This window comes from Castor canadensis, chromosome 14, assembly GCF_047511655.1.
Source record: "Castor canadensis chromosome 14, mCasCan1.hap1v2, whole genome shotgun sequence".
In the NCBI taxonomy this organism is placed as follows: Eukaryota; Metazoa; Chordata; class Mammalia; order Rodentia; family Castoridae; genus Castor; species Castor canadensis.
This window is the reverse complement of record NC_133399.1, coordinates 26,873,897-26,894,377: the sequence shown is the minus strand read 5'-3', so window position 1 is coordinate 26,894,377 and position 20,481 is coordinate 26,873,897. Positions and strand designations below refer to the sequence as shown.

At 45.3% G+C, this 20,481-nt stretch overlaps 1 long non-coding RNA gene across 1 annotated transcript; it reads left to right on the top strand.

Annotated features, from left to right (window-relative positions):
* Nucleotides 1–16,473: 16,473 nt before the first annotated feature.
* Nucleotides 16,474–18,745, top strand: LOC141416778 (uncharacterized). Its single transcript, XR_012441371.1, has 2 exons — nt 16,474–16,876; nt 18,151–18,745. It is a non-coding gene; the product is annotated as an uncharacterized lncRNA (long non-coding RNA).
* Nucleotides 18,746–20,481: the final 1,736 nt, after the last annotated feature.

The window sequence follows — 20,481 nt, the reverse complement described above, 5'->3', positions numbered from 1 at the left end:
TCCCTCTCCCACCTGGCAATAAAGAATCTCTTGGCCAGATCACTCCTCTCCACGTGGTCACTTTTGGGGCCTATATTTCCTTACATTTGGTGCCATGACTTGGATGGAGAATCCCCACTAATCCTGGTGGGACCCCCCATTCCAACTCACCCCACGACCACCCTGAGGACGTGACTGGCCAGGACTCATCCTCCCAATAGCCCTTGCTCGCATCCAACACCGGATATTGTTTGGTGAGTTCATCTACCCTTCTTGGGCTCCCTTTGCAGTCTCTCCCTTCGGTGTCTCTGGGTTTTAGAACACTTCCCCTGCTTTGGGCTATCTCTGGGCGGCTCAGACGGTAGAGGGATCCCCTTCTCCACAGGGTTTGGATTTTACAGGGTCCGGGACCCTACAAAACCTAGGCCTAGGTAATCCAAGCCGCCAGCCTCTGGCCTGCAAACCACCTGAACTCAGCGAAGGCTGATTCTCATGCACTTTGCATTTTCTCACATATTTGTGCTGCGCAAGGATGCTCCACAGTACATAATATCCTCCTCTCCCATTCCAGGACTGGGTCCCTCATAATGGGTGCCTCTACGTCTTCTCTGCCGTCTGACTCCCCATTGAGATGCCTCCTCAATAATTTAGACACCTTGGGTTTGACCCCAGACATAAAACCAAAAAATTTAATCTGCTTTTGCACTCAAATCTGGCCCACTTATCTTTTAGACAACCAAAGTCACTGGCCCCTTTTCAGGTCTTTAGATCCCAACCTTTTATGGGACATATAGCTACTGTGAGCAATCGGGACGATGGGGAGAGATTCCATTATGTCCAAGCCTTTTCATACCTCCGTCTAAATCTGGCTCTCTGACTTCAAACCCTCCCTCTGTACTTTCTGTTCCCCTGCGCAGATTCTATCAGTCTGTAAACCAGTTTCTAAATGAGCCAATTCCTCTCCAAACCTCCTCCTTCCCCATGTAAAGAGAATTCTTGCACTGCTTACCATACCTATCTCCTCCTATCTTCCTGAAAAACTTTCCCCATCATGGAGTTAAGCAAGACACTCCTTGCCAATTCTGACCTCAAGGCGGTTCCAGCTCTGAGAGAGCTCATGCTTTATTTGGTGACCAGAGAGTGAAGGTTTTGTTTCCTGAAAGCCTGAAACCAATCAATGGGAGCAACCTGGAGGCACAGGTGATGGCTAATCCCTTAAGCGTGTGTCATGCCTCCAGGCTCTGCCTTCCCCTCCCTTACCTAAGATGTCAGCTCACCTTTTCTGCCTCCTCCATGGTCTCACCACATGTCCTTTGTCTTTGTCTGCCTTCCCCTCCCTGGGCATACTGGGACCCTGCCTCCCATGAAAAACTTGTAGCATGGAACCTTATGACTTAAGCTGTTCCAACTAGTTTGCCAGGCCTCTCAGTCTAATGTAACTTAAAATCAGCTGCTTTACAAAAGCACTTGCAAAAAACCTCCAGCTGCCAGGCTTACACTCTAACTCCGCCCCCACAAGGGGAGGAGGGAAAGCAAACAGGCGCACCTGTGCACAGGATGCTGGCCCCTGGACACAGCAAAAACGCCTGCCATAGCTAAGAAAATCCATAGAGAGGACCCAGTACATCCTGGGCCGCCAGCCACACGTGGCGATGGCTGTGGCCTGCTGCCACTTCCCCTAGAATAAATGCACGCAGAGTACACAGGAAGGGGGGAGGGGTGACAGGCCACAGGATCAGGCCTAGGCAGTCAGGGTCATTTGTCCCAGGTCTGTGTGGAGGGAGTGGCGCCTTGCACAAGTCCTGCTCCTAGCCCCACCTCACACCTCAGGGCATCAGACTCTTGTAAGTCAATTGTTAGCTCAAGATTATAGTTCCAGAAATAACTAAATAGACATTACTGTGGTCTCTAAACTTCTCATTTAGAATTTTCTATACCTTTGGCCTCAGCATAAATTTTTCCCTCCAAATATTAACACTACTTGTCCCGTATGGCACTGCTATTGGCCTGAAATGCCCTGTGAATGCCCTTCTCTAACTTTACAAATGATTTCTTCATTAAAAAGGTAGCATTTTGTTAAAGAGGCTGCCTGCTGTTAGCTAAAAGACAGGATCCTAGCGTTTTGTTCTTTTAGATGGGACCTGCATCTTCCAGTCTTCTGGCTGGTAGATGTAGGAAGCTTTGTACTGAGGCCTGGCCTCAGTGTGCCTTGGGTGACCAAGAGAAGTGGCCTTCACAGGGTTCCTTAAATTACAATACCATACTCCAATTAGACCTTTTCTATATAAAAAAAAAGTAAACTGAGGTCCCCTATACAAATTTCTCTCATTAGAAAAGCAATGGGTTCTGGCCCAGGCCACTCAGGTTGGAAATGATTATATGGCTCAAGCAGTAGAGTGCAGCTTTACAAGCATAAAGTCCTGAGTTCAAGCCCAGTACAGCCAAAGTAAGAAATAATAATAATATTTGGGGCTGAGGAAGTAGCTCAATGGGAGAATGTCTGCCCAGCATGTGCAAAGCCCTGGGTTCAATTCCCCAGCATTACTAAAAAAAAATGGTAAAGAAGATAAGTGGCATTAATGTCACTTGAGCCATCTCATAGTGGAAAAACGTAGTTTAACCTAGACCAGATCCCTCATTGTTCAAGCGAGGAAACTGAGGCCCAGAACAGTTCAGATTTGCTCTCCAGTGTGTCAGGTGTCAATGTAAAATAACAACTTTACTTTACAGCAACAACCTATCAGAAAGCATACTACGGTGGACTCAGAGTCACAGGTGAGAGAGGTTCTCCTCAAAGATAAATTTCTAACAGTCAGCCCCAGATATTCGTAAAAACTCAGACTGTGGCTGAAGGGAAAAGTCATTGAGCCAAGTAATACAGCTAGCCATGTCTGTATTTATGGCTATGTCTGTATGTCCAGGACCTTACTAACAGGAGAGAAAAAGAAAAGAGACACCATGGCCTCATGCTGCTCTCAGAGAGGGCCCCACCCGACTGGGGACTGTATCCTGAACTTGCTACCGTGGTGGACAGGAGGGGCACTTCTGCAGAGAATGCTTAAAGGGGGACAGCCCGGGAGACAGCCCTGCCCCCAACCGGGACCCTGCCTTCTGCAAGGGTAACCACTGGAGGTCTAAGTGCCCCCGTCACCAGATGGAAGGCGAGGTGCCTCCTCCTATGGATTTATGGGTCCAAGCCTCCTGTCCACACTCCACTTCTTGGCATCAATGTTTAGGAGCCATAATGGCAGAAAAACAAAAGGTCATTTTCCTCCTAGACAGTGGAGACTGTATTCCTGTTTTACCTTTTTCTCCTGGTCTCCGGTCCAATGACAAAAGTTATCATTCGGGGCAAATCTGGCCAGCCCCTAGAGTGCTAGTTTACCTGGCCTCTGGCCTGCTCTTGGGGAGACCTCCTCTTCTGTCACTCTTTCCTCATAGTACCTAAAACTCCAGTGTCCCTGCTGGGATGGGATTTACTATGTCAATTAAAGGCTCAAATTCTCCTCCCCCCAGGCAGCTATCTCTGCTGCCCCCTCCTTCAGGAACAAATAGATCCCACAGTGTGGACTGATGAGATGAGTGTAGGGTGAGCCAGGACAGCCCTCCCTATTCAAATAAAACTCAAAAATCCCTCACAGTTTCCACACCTAAATCAATATCCCCTCATGCCTGAGGGATGATGAGGCCTTATGCCAATTCCTAAAAACAAAAAGGGCTACTAATTAGTTGCTCCAGCCCCTACAATAAATTTAAAATTCTTATAAAAGTTAATTTTAAAATACAAGTTACAAAGTAAACAACTGGAAAGGATATTGATAGGTAATAAATGTATTTTTGAGAAATTAAAGAAAAAAGGAATGGTTTTTTGGATGAGAAGGGATTTTGGAAAGAAGGGTTTGTCCTAAAGCTTGTTTCAAATAGGAAGGATAAGGACAAACCATCAAGGGCTCAGTATGTTGTATAAAGGTTTAAGTAAGTTTTAAAAGTGCATAATAAAAAAGCTTCAGGTGTGTGATAAAGTTAAAGTTGAATATAATCTAAGAGTCGCCTAAAAGATTTTTAGGGTCATGTCAAACTAAAATCCTCTATGTCAATGAAATAACAAGGTTATCTTAATATTGTTCTGCTCTGAGTAACATCTACAAAAAACTGTTACAGAGAAAGATTTTATCAAAGAAATTATTCGTGTTTTCTGCTGATCTGGTCAAGCTTTAAGTACTACTAAATCAGAGTTCATTTACATATTTGCTTATGTGTCTTAAATGACCACCTTGTAACAGTGTTATGTTATACTTTATCTAAATATGGTACAAACATTTAAAAGGTTAAAAGTGTCAATTTATATAAAATAATGAGCTAAAGCTCTCTTTTATCCAAGAGTGTTACATTTAAATCCTGACAGCCCCTGCCTCCCACAGGTCACCTACCTAGGTGTGGCCTTAAAGGGACAGACTCACTCCCTGAGTCATAAATGCATCAACCCAATCTTCCGTTTCCCAACCCCCATACCATAAGACAGCTTAAAGCTTTCCTGGCAGTTATAGGATTTTGCAGAATTTAGATTCCTAGGTATGTAGTCCCTGAACAGACACCTTTTTATGCTCCTCCTAATATTCCTATTTGGGTCTTAGATAATGTATGGCCACCCATTTCTCTTAGAAAAACTTGCCTCCAACAGACTGCTCCTCTGGCTGACTACCTGCCTTCTCAGGGAACTTCTCAGAGAGCATGCAAACCAGATCCTGCCCCACCCTATAACAATTTCTGTTAAACCAGGGCATCTTGTTCTCCAAAAAGGATATTCTACCTCTCCATTGGGACTTCGATGGACCAGCCCTCATCTGTTCATTCTCATGACACCCACTGCTGTCAAGCTCAGTGGGTTCCCCCAATGGCGGCACCTCTCAAGAAACAATTAGAAAATGGAGAAGGGAATTGGAGGACTCTTGAAATTGTCTAGGGAAGAATATTTCACAGTGGTTCTCCTGGCCAATGCCCATCCTAATGCCTGTGTTCTTGCTCTCATATTCTTAAGCTTCCTCCCTTGTATCACACTACATGTCTGCTATTGCTAATCAAAAATTTAACCAGTTGTACCTCCAGGGATACCAACCTCTCCAAAATGCGAGGATAGTTGGCTGATACCCACCATGCGGAGGTCAGAGGATTGGCTCGAGAGTCTTTATGACCTATGGCTACAAGGGACCTTCATCAACTTTCAGAGAAGAGAAAATCTTCATCTTCAGAGCCTGGGTGTACGCCATTATGAGACTCACCACCCCAATGCCATTTGTCAACTAACCCTCCCTTCCCCTATGCCGCCCCTTGCCAGCTCGAAGAAGCCAGAGTGAACACAACGCCCCCCTTCCTTAACAAACAAAAAAGGGAGGAATGTTGGCAATAATGGTGCCGATAAATTTCAGTTCTTACTGCACCCTTAAGCTTCTGTTTTCCAGGGTCACGGTCCTGCCTCCCAGGGTCACAGTCCTGCCTCAAGTCTAGCTTGACTCCTCCTTCTGCCCCAACCTCCAATCAGCATGAACCATAAGATCCTAACCAACCAGATCATGCCGAGTCTCACTGAGTGGTATTTAAGCCCCTACCCCTCCTGCTTCTCTCTCTTGGCTCTCTCAGCTCTCTCCCTCTCCCACCCGGCAATGAAGAATCTCTTGGCCAGATCACTCCTCTCCACGTGGTCATTTTGGGGCCTATATTTCCTTACATTTCTCACAACAAAAATGGACTAAAACATATTCTGATGCATTCCTGCCCCTGGATTCTCTACTAGTTATGTCTCCCATGGCAACAGCAGAAGGTTGAGGCAGGGCTTGGGAACAACGTGAATTCTCTACTAGTTATGTCTCCCATGGCAACAGCAGAAGGTTGAGGCAGGGCTTGGGAACAACGTGAATTCTTGTGACATTATCACAAGGCCTTTTGGTCCCTTGTTCCTCCACTACTGCCTGCTCTTGCATTAATTATCCTACTGACACATTTAATTTCCTTCTCATTTTGTGTATATTCTTTTTTTTTTTCAGTGCAGGAGTTTGAACTCAAGGCCTACGCCTTGAGCCACTCCACTAGCCCTGTTTTGTGATGGGTTTTTTTGAGATAGGGTCTTTGCAAAGTACTTGTCCAGGGCTGGCTTCAAACCTCAATCCTCCTGATCTCTGCCTCCAGAGTAGCTAGGATTACAGGTGTGAGCCACCAGCACCCAGTTTGTATATTCCATATTTTATGGTTAACATGAAGATTAAGTATGTTATGGTTTGAATGTAAAAACATCCCTCAAAGCCTCATGTGTTAATATTTGTCACCTGATGCTTTTGAGAGATGATTGGATCCTGAGGGCTCTGACTTCACAATGGGTTAATCCACTGAGGACATCACAGATGAGTGGAGTGAGGCCAGATGAGTCCTGGCTAAAGGGAGCAGGTCACTGGGGACATGCTGTGAAGGGGAGGCCTTGACCCCGGACCCTTCCTCTCAGTCTCTCTGCTTCCTGGCTGTCATGAAGTGAGCAGCTTTGCTCTATCATGCCCGCTCCACCATGATGTTTTTCCTCACCTTGGGCCAAAGGAATAAAGTCAGCCAGCCATGGACTGAACCCTCTGAGACTGTGAGCCAAAATAAGTATGTCCTCTTCAATGGTTTCTCTCAGTGATGAGAAAGTGACTAACATAATATCCTAACACCCACTGCACAGTCCACTGTGCCAATCCCAACCTCTCCCCCTGCCATCCTCTGTGTAACATCAGAAAAAATTCTACTTAGAGGGTATCTTTTATTTTTATCTTTTCTTTTTTTATGTAGTACTGGGATTTGAACTCAGGGCCTACACCTTGAGTCACTCCACCAGCCCTTTTTTGAGATGGGTTTTTTCGAGATAGGGTCTCACAAACTATTTGCCTGGGTTGCCTTTGAACCGTGATTTTCCTGATCTCTGCCTCTTGAGTAGCTAGGATTACAGGCATGAGCCACCAGGCTAAGGCATGTAATCTATTTTAAGGCTGTATATTTCCTTCTTACCTTCAGTTAACATTCACAGTAATTTGCATATGTAAAATAACAATTTTGGAACAAAAACAAGGCTTCCCTCATGTTTTACAACCTAACATTTTTCTCTGAAATGTGAATTCTTACACACTGGGTCGGGTATGAATAATGACTGCTGTCCCATATTCCTTACAGTAATAGGACTTCTGCCCATAGTATGCTGAAGCCTCTCATGTGAGGAATGACAACCTAGTGAGGATTTGATTTCTCAGTTGTTAGTCTCACATGGGTTTTTCTGGACCAGTTTACATGTGAATATTAAGTTCTAATGATCATTACAAGGTTGTTTCTGTTTTGTTTTCACATGCCTTAGTTCTTAGATGCTTAGCCAGTGCTAAAGATTGAAGGTTTTCCCACATTCCTTACACTCATGCAGCTTCACTCCAGTGTGAGTTCACCTGTATACACTGAGGCACGTGGAGTACTGGAAGACTTTCCCACACTCCTTACACTTAGGCCTTCTCCCCAGTGTGGGTCTGTGTGTGCTGTACAAACACTGAGGAGTTGTTAAAGGCCTTCCTGCACTCGCTGCACTCATACAGTTTCTCTCTAGTCTGGGGTCACATGTGTAAAACCAGTCCTGAGAAACAAGTGAACATTTTCCCACATTCCTTACAAACTAGTGGCATCGCTCCACACGGATCCTTGACACGCTTTGTGAGGTCTGACGAATGAATGAAGGCTTTTCCACATCACTTGCATTCGTGTGGTTTCTCTCCAGTGTGAATGTGTACATGCAAAATAAGGCCAGTGGATTGTGTGAAGGCTTTCACACATCTCACACACATGCAAGGCTTCCTTTCGCTGTGAGTTCTCCATGATCAGTGAGGTGTAAGGGATGGCAGAAAGCTTTCCTGAACTTTTTTACACTGGTGGTGTTTTCTCCAGTCCTGTGGACTGAATGAAGGCTTTACCGCAGTCCTTCCAGACGGAGAATTTCTCTCCATTGTGGATTCTTATGTGTCCAAGAAGGTGGGAGGAATTCCTGAAGGCTTTCCCACAATCATTGCACACATAGTGTCTTTTTCCAAAGTGAGATCTCACACATACGTTAAAGGATGACTAACTGAGAAGAGTCCTCCAGCGATCCTGGCATCTACACAATTTCTCTTGTGTATGATTTTTCTTCTGTCCAGTAACATCAGGAAATCAGCTAAGGGCTCTTCGTGTTGAACACATTTACAAGTTTTCTCCCCAATGTGATTTTTTCAGTGTAGAGAATGAATAAAGTTCTTTTCAAAGGTTTTCCTACTCTCACTATCCTTAGATGTTTTCCCTACAACGTGGGTCACATGAGTCATGAGAAATGGGTGGTCACTGAAGAAGTTTCCACAGTGGCTGGAGCCATATTTTTTCTCTGCAGCCTGGCTTTTCGCCTATTGATTAAGAGATAACTGGTGACTAAAACCTCTTTTATGATGCCCCCCAATCATACATATACTGGAAACACTATCATGAGTGAACATTTCTCCATTTCTACTATGTACCGAATTCAAGCCCTGTTTCTCATTGCCTTTTTTGTATTTTGGGGTGTGTGTGTGTGTGTGTGTGTGTGTGTGTGTGTGTGTGTGTGGTGCTGAAGACTGAACATAGGCCTGCTAGGAACTACCACTGAGCTATGCCCTTGTCCTCAGTTATTTTAAACTGAATAGCTAACTATGAACCCAGAAGCCTTACACTACATTCTGTTTTCACAGAGCTTCTTAAGAGAGTATGTCTGATAATTATTTAGATTAAATTATGCATCAAAAATTACAGAGCTGGGTATGGTGGCATACATGTATAATTCCAGCTACATGGGAGGAGAATCAAAGCTTGAGGATAGCTCAAGTTAGCAAGACCCCCATTTGCAAAACAACCGGAGCAAAATGGGCTGTAGGTGTGACTCAAGCAGTAGAGTGTCTGCTTTGCAAGTGTGAAGCCCTGAGTTCAAACCCAAATCCCACCACAAAAAATAAATAAATAAATAAAACCAAGCTGTTGGTGCAATCCCAGTTATCTGGCAGGTGGAGGTAGGAGGATCAAGGTCCAAGGCTGGCCTGAACCAAAGCATGAGACTCTGTCTGAAAAATAAACTGAAGCAAAATGGGTGGGGTGTGGCTCAAGTGGTACAGTGCCTGCCTAACAAGTGTGAGGCCCTGAGTTCACTGCGTTCATTTTTCTGGGGAAGGTGGTACTGGAGTTTGAACTCAAGGCCTCACACTTGCTAGGAAGGTACTCTATCATGTGACCCATGCCTCCAGCCTAGGCCCTGAGTTCAAACTACAGTACTACAAAAAACATTTAAATATATTAGTCATATATGTGGATGTTTATTTTACACATGAATACAACAGTTCTAAGTAAGTTTACAGCATTCCCCTGACTAGTGATAATCAGAGAATCACTCACAGACTCTGCTTTCTCTAGGTGGACGCCATTTACCTAACATAATTCTCAGGAATTTTATGTTTCTAGTCCTAATATGGAAGGTTTTGTCCCTTTCAAATCTGACCCACTGTACTCCATCTACCCACTGTACTCCATCTACCCACTGTACTCCATCTACCCACTGTACTCCATTTACCCACTGTACTCCATTTACCCACTGTACTCCATCTACCCACTGTACTCCATCTACCCACTGCACTCCATCTACCCACTGTACTCCATCTACCCACTGTACTCCATTTACCCACTGCACTCCATTTACCCACTGTACTCCATTTGATGTTTTTTTCTGTGGCAATATCTTGAACCAGCAGGGAACCTTTGGTATTGAGTTGCAAATCCAATTCTGGAACACAGTGGAAAATGTAGGTTTGAAGAAAAGTTGTCAGATGCGTTGTTTAAAAGTATAGGGCACAAAGGACACTGGTGGCTCATGCCACCAGCCCTTTTTTTTTTTTTTGTATTAGGTATTTTTGAGATAGGGTCTCAACTGTTCACCCAGGTTGGTTTTGAACTGATATCCTCCTGATCTCTGCCTCCTGAGTAGCTAGGATTACAGACATGAGCCAACGGCGCCAGCTTTGTTTCTTTTTTTTGAGACAGGATCTCGATAGGTTACCTATCAAAAAAAAAAGGGCTGGTGGAGTGGCTCAAGGTGTAGGCCCTGAGTTCAAGCCCCAATACTGAAAAAAAAGCCAGGCTCTGGTGGCTCACGCCTGTAATCCTAGCTAATCAGGAGGCAAAGATCAGGAGGATCTGGTTCAAAGCCAGCCCCAGCAAAAAGTTTAAAAAAATCGTAAAACAGGGCTGGTGAAGTGGCTCAAGCGGTAGAGTGCCTGCCCAGCAAGCAGGAGACTTGGAGTTCAAACCCCAGTGCCTCCAAAAGAAAAAGAAACCAACAATATTTGCAAAGAATATGGTACAACAATGTCATCAGCAAATGTGACATGGGGAACTGCAGGCTCCTTCCCACCAGAAGAAAACGAAGACACTCAGAGATGCCATCAGAATCAAGTGCTGCAGAGCTCTGGAATCTAGTCAAAACTGGCAACCACCGAGGGAACCTTAAAGGAAGTAAGAGTGGCTGCTTGTCACTGGGAGAAGGCAGTGGCATTTTCTTTAATTTAAAAAAAAATTATTTATTTAGTGGTACTGGGGTTTGAACTCAGGGCCTTCACCTTGAGCCACTCCACCAGCCCATTTGGTGATGGGCTTTTATGAGACAGAATCTTGAGAACTTAATTGCCTGAATGATTTCAAACCACGATCCTCCTGATCTCTGCCTTCTGAGTAGCTAGGATTCCAGGCGTGAGCCACTGGTGCCTGGCTGGCAGTGGCATTTTAGATTGCCTGCCTGCTACCCACAATCTCCAGACCAGCCACAGCCATGCAGGTGGTGCAACAGTCCTGTGCAAAATGGCTGTGCCAAAAGGGGCTATAAGGACTTTCTTCTCAGAGAACTATCGCTGTGTGAGTCACCCTGTACCTCACATACCACTACAGGGCTTTGGTTTTATTTTACCAATTAACAGAAACTAATAGAGGTTGGCAGAGTGGCTCAAGTAGTAAGAGTGCCTGTCTAACAAGCATGAGGTCCTGAGTTTAAGTTTTTGCCACCAAAAACAAGTAAAAAGGAAAAAAAAAGATTAGTACTTAATTTTCCAAAAAAAATCCATATGGAGCAAGTGACATATATGAATGAAGCATGGCACAAAATGGTAAAATAAATACGGCCAGACCATAAAGATAGCCAAAAAGTGGCTATGTCAGAAGGTTGGTAATTATAAAGATATGATTTCAAACTGGTGAGATGGCTAACACCTATAATCCCAACTACTGAGAAGGCAGAGATCAGGAGGATTGTGGAGAGTCCATGAAAAAAGTTAATGAGACCCCTCCCCCGACCTCAACCAACAAACTAGGCATGGAGGTGCCGCCTGTGATCCTAGGTATAAGGGAGGCCACAGTTAGGGGGACTGTTCTCCAGGCACACTCTTATCTGAAAAATAACTAAAGCCGAAAGGGCTGTGGCGTGGTTCAAGTGGTAGATTGCCTGTGTATCAAGTGAGAGGCCCTGAGTTCAAAGCCCAGCACTGCCCAAAATAAAATAGGTATGATTACAAAACTGTCAGCAATTTACTAACTGATGAGACTGTGGGAAACTGAGAGTGACAGTAGCAAAAAGATGATAAAATCAGGAAAACTAAGATGACACTGGCAAAGGACTCCATGCAAAGCAATGAGATTTTCAAGTAAGGCGGGCAGAGTTCTCTGAGAAAAGAACTGAAGGTGGCTGAGAAAACTTGGAAAGCAGAAAGCAGTAGCCTCAGCCTTGTCAAGAGGAGTGCGCCCTGAGAAGCTCACAGGGGGACATTTCCTGACACCTCACCTGCTGGGCGCTCACCTGCAGGATCCCCCTCCTACCCTCAGCCTGTCCCTCCTTCCGCTTAATAAGACAGCAGATTTGCCAATCTTGACCTTGCTGGAGAGAAAAGTACATAGAAAAGAGGACCTGGCAGGACGGAGACCAGCCTTGAGCTCCTGCCTCCAAGGCTTCTGAAGATGGTTGAGTGTGTCTTTACAGACAGAAAACTAACCATGCAACACTCCCAACACATGCAGTGAAACTACTGCATAAGGAATGAAGATGCAGACGTGTGCTGTGTGCCTGCAAATGACAGGGGCTCTGAGACCTGGAAACTTCAACTTCCTTCAGACTAGGGCCTTTTTGGGTTTTTTTGTGGCACTGGGATTTGAACTCAAGGCTTCACGCTTGGTAGACAGGTGCTCTTCTGCTTGAGCCACTCTGCCAGCCTCCATACTAAGGCTGTAAAGTGCATTTTTTGCTGTTCTGTTTTTGATAAAAGGTCTTGCTCTGTAGTCCAGGATGGACTTTTAATTTATGATCCTCCTGCTTAGCCTCCTGAGTACAGGATTACAGATGTGAACCACCATGTCTGCTCTAAAGCCTTCAAGCTTTTAACTCATAAAAAAAAGAAATATCATTTAGACAGGTCTTCCTTTTCATGGGGAATTCTCTGCACAGTAATGCCTAGTGGCCAGGGTCTGTCTGGGATTTTTGTCATAGTATTCCCATTTGATGGCAAGCATTTAATCAACCTGATAAGGGCTCAACAGGGAAGTGATGACAGCCTTACCTAGTGCAACGAGATTCCTGTAGTACTCCAGCATCACGTTTTTGTGAAGGTCTCTCTGTGTTTGATGCAACAGCACCCACTCCTGTGTGAAGTCCACAGCCATGTCCTCAGAGGTCACCGAATGCTAAACAGTCAAACACCTTCTGGCTTATTAGCTCAGCAGCATATGCTCTGATGTCTCTGAAAGATGCAAGAAGGATAGACAAAGACCACAGGCCTCCAGGATGCCTGGGCCTCAGCTCTCTTCTCTCCACCTAACGACACTGGCTGAAAGGCACATTTGGTCATGTGGATTTACCAGAATCACTGACCCCTGACTAAACTTATCTTACCACAACTCTACATGGGTTCTTCTTGTCTTATTCCTCCTCTGTTGATGGGTAGCACTCAGTGAAGTCTGAGAGCAAGTAAATTGTTCTCACACGTTCCTGAGACTGGACACCATCTTTTTCTTACAATGTGTTATCACGCTTAGCAAAACAAAAAGCCAACAATTGGGACTGAGGAGCAGAAAGATGTAGAAAGGGGCTGGTGTACAGCTCAGCACAAAGCCTGGGCTTATAATGTAAAAGGCCCTGAGTTCAGTCCCTGGAGGGGGAAGGGAGGGAGGGAAGAAGGAATATAGAGATAAAAGAACCATTTCCAGGGCTGGCGGTGAGATTCAAGACATAGAGTGCCTGCCTAGGAAGAGTGAGGCCCTGAGTTCAAACCCCACTACTGACACATTTAAAAAAAAAAAGACATTTCCAGGGTCATCCCCTCTACAAGTTGAGCTGGCATCATTCCTGGAGAAATTCACCTAAGAACTCACTTACTCCCTATCAGGCCAAAACTGGTTTAAGAAGCTTAGTTGTGACAAGGGGACAAGGCTACTTGACGGACGTAATGTTGAAGAAAGGTCTGAGAAGAATCTCTCAGTAACCCAGCCATTATCCTTGCATCCTCAGTGTTCCTCTCATGAAGACAGAAAGGGTCCTGTGGGAAAAGAATAATGGCATATCATTTCCAGATTTTCCTCAGGACCAACAATCACGTACTTACAGGCTGCCTCACACCACCGGAACACGTTACAAACTCGTTAGTTCCATAAAATGCCAAAGCAGCCCTGAGCTGCCTGGAGAAAGAAAAGGGCTCTCTGCCTCTTGCCACCATGATGTAAAAGTGAATAATTGCATTTTATAGTTCCACAATTAAAATACAAAGCAGAAAGCCAGGCAAGCCAGTGGCTCACACCTGTCATCCTACCCTTCTCAGGAGGCAGAGAACAGGAGGATCGCTGTTCAAAGTCAGCCCAGGCAAATAGTTCTCCAGACCCTATGTGGAAAAAATCCATCACAAAAAAGGGCTGGTGGAGTGGCTCAAGAGTAGAATGCCTGTCTAGCAGGTGTGAGGCCCCGAGTTCAAATCCCAGTACCACCAAAAAGAATAAAATAAACAAAGCAGAGCTGGTTGTCTGCCAGACATGGTAAAATCCATGAATGGTTTATCCTCCAAGAAAGTACATAAAAATTCCTCCTTACATCCCAAATCCTTATTGTACACACCCTGGACCATTTCGATCCCTCCCACTGCGTGATGGCTCCAGAGTAATGGATCTGCCATTTGTAAGGAATGTGATAAAGTAGATGATCTGAGAAGAAGTAGCCAGAGGACTTACTGCACATAAGTCAGAGCAATGGCTGCCATCCTATGGCACTGATGGCAGAATTTTCTAGAACAGTCCATGTCTCAGAAGACCATTTCAGAGAAACTTGTGAATTCAAATTAATCAGTTGATCTTCATTTCTCAGCACATTAGCGTCTGGATGACTGAGTTCACAGTATTAATCACTGAGCCTCAGATGTTTCTCCTCAGTCATGAAATATTACTCACTAGCTATCTCACTGCAGATTAAACATGTAATGACCACTAAAAACTAAATTTTACTACACCATACAGTATTAGTGATAGCCAGACAGGTATGGTGGTACACACCTGTAAGCCCATCACTTGGGAGGCAGAGGCAGGGGGATCACAAGTTTAAGGCCAGCCTGAGTTACTCTACAAGACCCTGTGTCAAAACAAGCAGAATTGGGGCATGGCTGAAGTGGTGGAGTTCTTGTGAACCAATCGCAAGGCCCTGAGTTCAAATCTCAGACCTGCCAAAACAAAACAAGACAACAAAGTTTCCTGAGTACACTCTGCTGGAGCTTAGATGGACTGGGAATTCAGACGTTTTTCATTTATTCGGCAGTTGTTTTTTTTTGTTGTTGTTGTTGTTGTTTGGTTTTTTTGGCAGCACTGGGGTTTGAACTCAGAGCCTGTTTAAAAATATATTTGTAAAAAAAGAAATGTGTTTGTGGGCTGGAGGTGTGGCTCACATGGTAAAATGCTTGCCTAGCTAGCAAGCGTGAGGCCCTGAGTTCAAACCCCCAGCACCACCAAAAGAAAACTGAAAAATATATTTAAAAAAGAATGTTTGAGCCAGGTGCTGGTGGCTCACATCTGTAATCCTAGCTAATCGGGAGGCAGAGATCAGAAGGATCACAATTCAAGCCCAGCCTGGGCAAATAGTTTGTAAGACCCTATCCTGAAAATACCCAAAAAAAAAAGTCCTGGTGGAGTGGCTCAAGTGATAAGAGTGCTTGTCTAGCAAGCATGAGGCCTGAGTTCAAGCACCAGTACTGCCAAAAAAAAAAAAAAAAAAAAAGCAATATGTGCCTATCAACAACAACTTGGTACTGTCGTTTCACTTTTGGTGCTGGCGATGGAATCTGGGGCCTCCAGCGTGCTAGGTAAGTGCTCTACCACTGAGCTATTTGATTGGAGATAAGGTCTTGCTATGTAGCCTATGCTGGCCTAGAACTGAGATCCTGCTGCCTCAGTCTCCCAAGTACTGGGATCACAGACGCTCACCCCCCCACACACCAGGGTTTAGTTCTCCTTATAACCATTCAGCTGTGAGTGCAAACTTCCTTTGTGATTTGAACTTGCATCTGCCTGGTTACTGGTATACCACCTTTTCATACATCTGTTTTCCATTCAGGCATTATGTTTATTGAAGAACTTACACCTCTAATCTTTCTATGGGGTTTTTAATTTTTGCATGAACTTGTAGGAGTGATTACATAACTTTTTGTTACAAATGGAGCAGTTAACCAAGTATTTAAGGTCAAATATCACATCTACAATTTATTTCAATCTCCTCTCAGAGTTTATCATGAACATTTATGGGTATACATGGAAGGAGATGCAGAGATAGAGAAAACATGGAAAATATTAAGCGATAGTTTACATCTAGAGTATATAGGTATTTGCTGGTCTGGATTTTCACATTTTCTTTGATTTAAAAATATTCAAGTAAGAACATCAGAGTGGGGCTGGCAGAGTGGCTCAACGGTAGCGCACCTGCCTAACAACCCTGAGGCCCTGAGTTCAAGTCCCATACTGCCAAAAAACAGGAGGGGGGATTCTTGGTCAAAGCCCACCTCTTTCAGAGCTGACACAACTCTAAGTTCTGATGTTGGCAAATGAAGGCTGTATTGTACTTCATGAAAGCCCCTTCATTTGAAACTGCACGTGCGCTTTGTGTTTTATTTACTTATTTTTGAGACTGAGTCTCACTGTGTGGCCCAGGATGGCCTTGAGCTCGCCATCTTGCCTCAGTCTCCCGGAATGGCTGGGATTACAGGTGTGCACCACCGCGCTGGACTGGCAACGTGTTTTTTTCTATAAACCAACAAATCCTCTAGACTTAAGCAAGCCCTGCACACCTGGGTCAGTCATCAAACTTTAATAGTCGATGCCCCAGGTCAGAACATCTCCGTCCAGTGCTCACCAGAATGTACCGCAATCTCACGTCCGGGAGGACAAAGGACACCGGGCCCTTTTTCTCCTTCTGGAGAAAAACACGAGAGTGTGTGCTGACTTTTTAAGAAGGGCGCCCAGAAATAGCAGGCCACCTACAAGCTAGACCCTGGACTGGGCAGGACCGCTACGAGTACAATGGCTAAGTCTCGGAAGCCACAGACAAGACTGAGGGCCGGGTCCGCACGAGAAGTACCACGCATGCGCAGGAAGGAGGCGCCCGCCCCTCCTCCCGGAACTCCCTCCAGCCGGAACCTCCCAGGCAAACCCAGTTTCAGACAGACCGGAGCGCCTAAGGAAATGCCCTCAGGCTGCCGTCCCTGACTTCCGCTTCCGGCCTCAGCGACGCGGTCAGCGTAAGGGGCGGGGACTCAGGAGCCTGAGACCAGAGTGATTTGAGTCGGTGAGTCATGGCGGTTGCTGGTCTTACCAGATCTGTGCAGAAGATTCCCACTTTCTTCCCGCATTTAGAGTGGACCTGGATCTAAACCGAGTTGTGGCTACCGGAGGGCGATACCCGAGCAGGGAACCGAGCGCAGAGCAAGGATTGAAGGCGGGAGGGCGGGTCTGAGGAAACCCGAGCCAAGGCTTGGGGCAGCATAGGTTTATCTTATGCCTTTTTTTTTTTTTTCATGTTTGGTACTTCGTGTTTGGGTTTGAATTCATGGTCCTGGACTTGCTAGGCAGGTGCTCTACCACTTGAGCTACGCCTCAACCTGATAGGTTTTTTTTTTGCGGTTTTGGGGGTGCAACCCAAGACCTCGCGCATGTTTTGCTCTACCACTGAGCTACACCCCCAGCCCTTGTTTAGATGCCTTTCCACAAGCCTTTCTTTTATATATATATATATATATTTTTTTTTTTATTCATATGTGCATACAATGTTTGGGTGATTTCTCCCCCCTGTCCCCTGCCCCCTCCCCTACTACCCCACCCCTTACTCCCTCTTACCCTTCTCTACCTGGCAGAAACTATTTTGCCCTTATCTCTAGTTTTGTTGAAGAGAGTATAAGCAATAATAGGAAGGAACAAGGGTTTTTGCTGGTTGAGATAAGGATAGCTATACAGGGAGTTGACTCGCATTGATTTCCTGAGCGTGGGTGTTACCTTCTAGGTTAATTCTTTTTGATCTCACCTTTTCTCTAGTTCCTGGTCCCCTTCTCCTATTGGCCTCGGTTGCTTTAAAGTATCTACTTTAGTTTCTCTGCATTGAGGGCAACAAATGCTATCTAGTTTTTTAGGTGTCTTACCTATCCTCATACCTCCCTTGTGTTCTCGCTTTATCATGTGATCGACTCCAATCCCCTTGTTTCCACAAGCCTTTCTCAATGTTTCTAAATCCTCTGCAATGTCATGTGCTTATTTACACATTTGAACCTGTGAATCAACAAAGTCTCTGTCTTTGATACATGCAGTCCCTTTTTTGGGGGGCGGGGGCCTCATGATTGCTGGGTAGGCGCTCTATCACTTGAGCCACTCTGCCAGCCCTTTTTTGTGTTGGGCCATTGGTACCTATAATCCTTGGTTAATATTTTGATTGTGATTGATTCAGGGATGTATTCATATATTCAAACTCATGAAAAGGAGCACTTGAAATATATATAACTTGTATGTAAATTACAAAATTTACTTGATGTAAATTACATCTCAATAAAGCTGTTCTGAAAACTTCTCTAGGCTAAGAAGGTCCTCATTGAATCAATGGGGACCCAGTTGGCCTACGACCACCCAGGACATGCCAGAATCGCCTAGCCTGTGGACAGAAGGCAGACTTAACCCAAATGCAGATGTTTTTCCTCTTCAACAAAAGACACAAATCTTGCTTTGCCAACTTTTGGAGAAAAGGCCACACCAACCTGTTTTTCCTGGATGGAGGGACGGGGGACTGCCTGGACCTCGGGGTGTCTGTGACCAAGCATGTCCACAACCTTGGAAGAGTGGACACAGCAGTTGGACTCAACTTACATTGAGACTGTAGCAAGAAAGGGGAGACCAGAAAAGAAACAGGCTGTGTTCAAATGATGAGATGGGGAGGGGATGGCAAAGCAGAGAGATAAAACTTAAAGAACTGAAACATGACGGTCACATAGCACTGGGGGAATGAAATAGCCAATGAAGTCACATGCAGCCATATGTGGGTTGAACCTTGCTTTTTGCTTCTGTAACTTGCTCCAAGGGTATATAAGGTGAGACCCCTTTGTTCTCTGGGCTCAGCCTTTGGACACGAGTCTCCTGGGTCTGTGCCGGCACAATAAATGTTGCTTCCTGCTAATATGCCTCAGAAAGTCCTATCTCAGCTCATAATTTCCTGCAACAAGCCTACCCTTCTGGGCAAACCCTCTGCCACCTGTGCACCATACCCAGGCTCGGGAGCCTACAGCTCACCCACACACAGCCACCTTTTGCTGTCTCCCGCCTGGAAGGCTGCAACTCAATTTAGCCTAACCTACTCCATTTTGTAAAGGACTCCATTTTGTCTGGCAGGAAGGCTGTTGGACTTTGTTTTTCAGACACTGGTTTGTTGTCCTTTGGCGGCATGAGGTTTGAACTCAGGGTCTTGCACTTGGAGGCAGGCACTCTTAAAGCCTGAGCCACGCACCAGCCCCAGCCCCAGCCACCTTCTGAACTCAAGTAGAGACCTACTTGCATCTTGTCAACATATTCCAACCACATAAGTCATAGTAAAGACTGTACAAGGTGGGAGGGAGGTTGGCTCAGGCTGTAGAGCACCTGCCTAGGAAGCTCAAGGGCCTGAGTTCAAACCCCAGTACCACCAAAAATAAAAATAAATTGTATAAGCTAAAAACTACTTTTGCAAAACATTGAGAAACTGACCACCCCAGCTGCTTCCTGGAACAGCTAGCTGACCCAAAAATAACGTCAGCAGTATGTTCCTTGTATATCTTAAGTGCTTATAAACCCCAGCCCTAACCTCATTCTGGACTGATAGTTCTCTTGGTTATCTGCCTCTTTCCTCTCTTGAAAAGTGAATAAAACTTTGCTTCTCCCTTAGTTCCTGTTATTCTGTGAAATCTTTCACACCCCATGCACTGATCTCATGGACTGGGACTGAACACAATGGGCTCTTCTGCTGGTGGCTTGGGGATGTTACGTGCTGGTGTCGAGGGTCCTTGCCATCACAGGCCAGAGAACTGGCTCGTGAGGCAGCTGGATGATGGGCCAAAGCCAGTATGGGAAATGGGAAGTGGGATTTATTAGAGAGAAAGGAAAGGGTACAGCTAGAGCAGTGCAGTGGAGCCCAGAAACCAGTGGCTCACTACTGAGTTTTTATGGACGTTTTAACTCAGTTGGGGGGTTTTTTTCACTGACCTTGCATTTCAAGGGCTTTCTCAGGTGAACTGGTTTGGTTTGCACCTTTATTGGGGGAAGGGAACAATCTTGAGAGCATTTTGCTCATCAGCCTTGTGGCAGATCTGTATCTCTCCTTTAGGATGCAGGAATGCAGGCCTCTATCTCCTCAGGATGCAGGAATCATAGTGCTGTCCATGGGGGATGAACTCACTCATCTGCCTTTTGTCTCTAGACCTAACAAATCCGCTCTCTGAGACAAGCATCCAACTGCTGTTGGGGAGAGGGGCGATGATGACTCGTCCAGCTGCTTCGTGGTGCTGACAGTGGGGTGCGGGGTGGGGGGGGGATAGGGAAGAGGGTACTTGTTTCAGGGGTTGACCCGTGTAGTTTCCAGGGGCCCCAATAGAATTGGGATTGAGGGCTCATGCCTAGACAGAGGTGAGTATTCCTTGACTAAAAGCTGGAGTTTGATCTGTTGGACCTGTTGAGATATAAACTGGAGAGAGTATTTATTATACAAGACCCAAATAGGAATATCAGTAGGAGTAAAAAAAGGTGTCTGGTAAGGGCTGTATATCTAGGGATCTAGATTTTACAAAATCCTGTAACTCCCAAGGAAGCTCTAAACTGCTTTATGGTATGGGGGAGAGGGAAACGGAAGATTGGGTTGATTCCCTCATGACTCAGGGTGTGAGT